We start from the raw sequence: 6,429 nt of genomic DNA, 5'->3' as shown, positions 1-6,429 counted from the left end.
CTTATTGGAAGAAAATCGGATAAACATTGGTGGTGTCAGTGCTTTGAAATCTGGTTGGCTGAGACGCACGAACTGTTTTTAGACAATTCTTTCCCTTTCTCCTCCCTTTGAACTTTCCCCCTCCCTCATTCCCAATCCGTTCTCTCTTTTTCTCCACCCCTTCTTCCCTGTCTCCATTATGAAAATCTCCCGGGATGAAATGATTGTATCTGGGATTTAGGCATTGTGTTTAAAACCTTTCATTTTCATTTGACGCTTCGTTTTTAAGTCACTGGTACCATTTTTCCCCTCCCATAGCTTTGATGGTTAAGGTTAGCGAAGAGCAGGGCCGGTGGAGGTTGATGGGGCTGGGAAGGGGAAAGCCAACAGCGTTAGAGGAGGTCGCTGCGATCTTTGGCAGGGACTAGGGAGAGAGCCTGGGAATCTGGAAAACAAGGACGAATAAGCGTTTTAGTCATCTACTTCAGCTTCCTCATTTCCTTAAAGAAGTGTTTCTATTTCCCAGCAATGCCAGCGTCTGCACAGGAACCTCTCATTTGTTCTAATATCTGTGTGAGGTACCGGTTTTCAGAACTGTAGTAAAAGAAAACAAAACAAAAATACGAATAAGTTAATTAGTATGTATTCCTTCGGAGGGGTATGTACCATTTCATTCTCTTCTGTTTTCCAAAGCTGTGCCCGCATGGTTTATGAGCTTCTTCAAAGAGGACTTGGGCTTTCTACACAATCTATAAGGTACAGAGACAAGCAAAGTTCTGATACTTTTTTAATCAAAGCCGGTGTTTCAGGATTCTGCAGGTGCACTTCTTTAAAGAAGCTCAAAGGGAATAATTTAGGAAGCACCCGATATCGAGGTGGAAACAGCTGTCAAAATGGTTGTTGCTAACAGTGACCTGAGCCCTGGGATTCTATGCAGAGACCAAATTAAAGGGGAGAAAGGGGAGGGTCTACAGGAAATTGGGGGAAGGTGAGAAGGGGAGGGGAGCCCAGTATTCTTGGCATATTCTTCTCTCTAGTAGATTCCACTTCTCTAGAGGAAATTATTGAGATGGTCTGGGATTCTTGTTTTTCCAGAAAGCAGCAGGAGGGGGGAAGCAGGCACTAGTGTCTGCATTACTTGCTATATTACAGGATGCTTTATGAATGGGGATCTTTTTTTTTTCCCAGGCATGCACTTGTTTTGGCATATAGATGGTAAAATAATGCAAAGTGAAAGGAGATGAGTTTTAGCTTTGATTTTTGCCGTCTGGATACATTTTGACTATTCCCAGTGGGTAGAGTTTTATGCGTTTAAGATCTCTCACTTATGGCAGAACAGCCACTTTCTCTGTCTTATTTCGAGCATTATCTTGAAATAAGATATAGAATGCAGGCACACCCAAAAAGCAGAGTGAAGAAAATGCCCGTGGGGGGTATGTCTTAGAATTCAGTGTAAACAGACACGCACGCACTTTCCTAAGCAAGGCCAAAGAGAACATCCTCGTGCAATTTTATTATTCTATTATGCACCCCCTCCCCACCTTCCCTCTCCACCTTCCAACATCCCTCTAAGATAAAAATCCAGATGTTATTGGCCTTGAGTTTTTGACTTCTGAATATTTACAGTAGACCGCATAAACATTAATGCTGAGTTATTTGCTCAGTCACTCCCCCCTCCCCTTTCCGCTGCTCTCTCCCACCTCACGCGCAGAAACCTTCAGCTAGGTGCCTCTCTCTCAAGCAGCCAAAGCTGGCATCTCCATAGGATGCAAAATGATTGGCATTTTCATTTCACGGGGGTGCCTGGCTTCAAGGACATTTCCTCCTGGTTTTTCTCTTAGCCTTTCAGAGCCAAACTTGATGGGTTAAAAAAAAAAAGGCAGAACTGCGCTGGAGGAGTTCCGCTCAGTAGGGCCTTGGCGCTTGTATCTTGAGGAGAATGCCAATGCCCTAGGATGGGCGTTATAAAGCATATGGAGCTCCAGCCTTATTATTCCAGGAGCTAAGAAACATCTTTGGTCAGGCAGCGACAGCAAGCTAAAGCAGATGTGTTCTGATTACTCTTAGCCCGGATAAACTGCACTGAAAAACCATCATCTCCTTTCCTTGCAGGACAACCTGTCCCACGTGCGTGACGTGAGGGAAACGTAATGGACACGCATTGCACTTACTGTCCAGTACTGCCCTTTGAAAGCGTGTCTCCGATTCTGGCCGGGCTCTGTTGAGGAAATAGAATCAGGTCGAGCTCGCCCTCCCCACTGTCAGACTCACCCCAAGGGCTAAACCGGACTGAAAACCCAAATCTCTCTCAACTAGGAAACAGGCCGAAAAGCACGACAGGTTATCAAGGGGAGTAGTAGGGCTCTTGGGTCCTTTTGAGTCCCCTTTGGACGAGATGTCCACATTTGGAGCATCCTCCTTGAGATCTAGTTTGGATATATTGAGGGATTTGCCTCCTCTTAGATCACGTCGCTCCATTCCGCTTCCCCCCTCCAAAAAAAAAAAAAACTATTAAAAAAAGAAAACATATCAGCGAGCTCTTATGTCAAAGCAGACATATGTCTGAGTATTTAAAAACCAAAATGTGTCATATATGAAAACCTACTCTATGGCCCATCGCTATAATATTTGTGTGTTCCTCCACCTCCAATCATTCCTTCAACTTCTGACAAGTTCCAGGAGGCTTTTTTCCCGCAACCCCTCTTCAAGGAAACCCCTTCCATCCCCACCCCTTTGCACTTAGACACACTTCTTGCCGGCCAGGCAGCTCTGACGTTTATCTGATAATTGAGTTATTAAAAGATTTGGTTTCCGTGGGCCCATAAATCAATAAACAGTAGGATTAGCGCGAAAGTTTGACTTTTAACTCAGGGGAAACGTTTAAGGCAAGCCCCTTTTAGCCTTGTTTTCAAACCAAACAGGTGGGTCACGGTACTTTTTTCTTTTCTTTCTTCTTCTCCTTTCTCTTTTTAAACAATCACTCAGTATGGGCACCTTCTTCAATTAGTTCCTTTGGTTTTTTCCTCCCCACCCCCACCCTCACCCTATCCAAAACCGGTTAGAGAAAGACTAGGGGCACCAAAGTCACAAAACTTGCCTCAGAAAGTTCTTTGGAAGGGACTAAAGCTAGTATACTTGGGTTCTATCCGATATTCATGCAACAAGTCTTTACGGAAGACCTACTATGGATGTACCAGGCACTGTGCTCTCGCCCCTGGTCAATGACTTCAACGCCAGATTGCTACTTTTAAAAAGTATCCTTCTTCTAAGACTCCTGAACCCTTCTCCTTCTACTGTCTCCTTCCCTCCCTATTCGGCGCCACCCCACTTCCCAACCTTCCAGCTCACCATCTTTGCCCTAGCAAACCTCTTTTTTTCCTTTCTGGTCTTCAGCTCCCCAATTTCCTTGCATCCATGGAAAGAACCTATGTAGGATTTGTTAACACCTTGCTTTATTTATTTATTTATTTTTCTTAAGACACAGATTTGTCTCCCCCAGTTAAGTCACATCCTCTACCGCCTTGGTGGAATGAAAAAGGAAAGTCCGAATATACCTTGGCACTGTTGACACCCTTTATCTACGTCTCAAAGGAAAAGGGCAGTGCGTTCTTAACCATATTTTTTGTGTGTGTGAATGTCATCACATCAGATACTTTGTAAATTTTAATGTATTATGTGAAAAGAAAATATACTAAAACAAAATCTGATGCTTCTCCAGAGCCCAAATAAAGTTTTCCCTCGTGTGCCAATGTATGCTAAACTATCTGAAAATAAACAAAAAAGACAGACAAAAATAATAAAATTCTTTTTTTAAAAGGGTGAAATGAATACCATCCGTCTTTATATGCCAAAATATACTCCTTTCTTGGATTTGTCTTATTCACTAAGAATCTGACCACACTCGAGAAATATCAGTTTACTGACTCTTCATGAGAAGAAACCTGGAAGGGCAACGCTGTTAAGTTTGTATATATTTATTTATGCTTAATTTAATGGGAATGTGTAAATATGGCGAGCAAGTAGTTTGGGATTATTTATCTGTGAATCTATACCTCTGTGAATGGGTGGAAAAAACCGCTTGACTCTAGATAGTATCCTATCTGAATTTTTCTGTTCTTTATAGACAAGATGTTATGGTAATGGGTAGAAATTGGTTTATTGTCCAGTGTTGATCTCATTTACATAAATAAAAAAAAGATTGTTGTGTTTTGGTTGTGTTTTATCTTCAGTTTCTTGAATGTGGGTACTGCTTCGTTCTGCAGACAGATAAAGTATAGCTAAGAAGTTTTGCTGTTTCTTTTCTCTCCTACCGTATGGGGATTGGAAAACACAGAAAATGTTTTCGTTACAAAAGAAATACAATAAATATTGCTTCTCAGAAATACTGGCACTTTTTGTCTGACTAGGAAGTGTTAATAATTTTTTATTCCAAATTGATACCCTTCTCTCCTATTTCTAAGCAGATTTACAATAAAATTCATATTAACTATATCCTTTGGTTTATTTTTGCCTTTTGAAGAATGAGGTGTCAAATCCTTTCCCCATGTCGCCATTAAAAAGGATCCTTTCTCTAAATAAAGCTCCTCACCCACAAGGGCCGGACCTTTGGGATACTTTTTCCTGAATGGAGGTGTATTTGTGTTAGAGCTTTTCAGGGGTTGGTTGGAAGCTGAGGAGGGAGGGTAGGAAATGGAGCAGGAGCGGGGGAAGGGGTGGGGAAGAGGGATTGGATGCTATTTGCGGCCTTGAAACTGAACAAAGTTAATTGGCCCATTCGGGATCGAAACCACGACCTTGGTCTTAGGAAGCAGCCCCACGGTCCCGAACCAACTAAATAAAGACTCTGAACTGAAGATGAAAGGGATTATGTTAGGGTAGAGAAAAGGAACCCATGTTTTGGGAAGGCAAGTGCCATGTACCCAAGGCTGTCATCACTATCTAAATGCCTTTGGCGACCCTTCTTCCTACAGTTAATGGGCAAGCCTGTTTATTCAATAACTATTATTAAATGACTACTATATGAAATATGTTCATAATCAATCTATCACCAGGAAGATTGGGTACCTTCCTCTGTGCCAGGGGAACATTAAGAATACAGCATCTCCAGATGGCAGTCCAAGTTGTTATATAGCTTTATTTCTGAAGGTGGAGGTGAGAGAGGACAGCTACAACCTCACAGAATGGTGTAGAATCATGGAAAGATTAATGAAAAAGACTCCTCTCTTTTTTTCCAAAATGATTGTTAGGTCTTCTTGATAATTATTTACACAGTAAGATTATCTGTCTTAAGTTATTATATTAATCAGGAACGAAATCTGAGGAGGGAGGAAAGAAGGAAGAAAAATGAGTGGAATGAAGAAAAGATAGGAAGGAAGCAAGGAAGGAGGAGGAGAAGGAAGTAAAGAAGGGACGGAGAGGAAGAAGAAAGGAAAGAGGGAGGGAGAAAAGAGGCAGGAAAGAAGGAAAAAAGGCAGGAAAGAGGATGCCAAATTGGAAGAGAAAAGGAGGAATGAAAAAAGTAAAGGGAGGAAGGGGAGAAAAGGCTAGAGGAAGTGAAGGAGAAAAAGCAAGAAAGGGAAATGGGTAACAGAGGGGAAGGAGGAGAGGAGTGAAGGAAGAAAGGAATGAGGAAAGTAGAGAGAAGTGGAGGAAGAAAGGAGAGAAGAAGAAAGGAAATAAGAAATTAGGGAAGGAAGGAGATGGGTAGGTGGACAAGAAAACCTAGGAATACAGCATTGAGAAGGTTGTAATTAAGGTGTATAGAAAGCAAATTGTTATTTGTTTCAGGTTCAGGTGAATAGATGAATCATTTAGTTTCATTTTCATTTGCCTTGGTAAACAGTTTCCCACAGTAGGAAGACAAAGTAATGACCACATTATTTTTGCTTGTTTTTTTCCCCCATCCACCTATCCATCTATTCATTCATGCATTCATCTACAGGACAAACCTTTATTAAGAACCTACTATTAGGAGGTAGTTGTGATTGGTGCTCTGGGGATAAGGAGAAGAACCAAGCAAGTTTCTGCCCTCAAGAAGTTTATAGTCTAGCAGAGATAATAAGATATGTATACGCACAACTATAATATAAAATAGAATCTGAGCTGGAGATGGTTGACTTCAGCCTCAAGGGACCACTCTAACAACCTATTAGACAGCAGACAAGGCTTCAGATATCCCAGACTTAGTGACCTTGATGACAAAGGGTATTCAATGCTATTCAATGCTTTCCGGGTCTGAAGAATCAGTCTTCGTAAGAAACCCGGAGGCAGCAAAGAAATGAAGGACATCTGGAAGAGAATAGGGCAAAGAGGGTAATGGCAAGGAGAGTATAAGGGAGAAAGGAAAAGAAAGAGGAATATGTGAAGACGGGTGTAAGGAAGAACCTGGTAGATAACTGAAGACCAACTGGTGGATAACTCTCCAAACTCACCTGGAATGAGGAAGCTTCA

The sequence above is a fragment of the Trichosurus vulpecula genome, chromosome 7 (assembly GCF_011100635.1).
Source record: "Trichosurus vulpecula isolate mTriVul1 chromosome 7, mTriVul1.pri, whole genome shotgun sequence".
In the NCBI taxonomy this organism is placed as follows: Eukaryota; Metazoa; Chordata; class Mammalia; order Diprotodontia; family Phalangeridae; genus Trichosurus; species Trichosurus vulpecula.
This window is presented reverse-complemented; position numbering follows the sequence as displayed.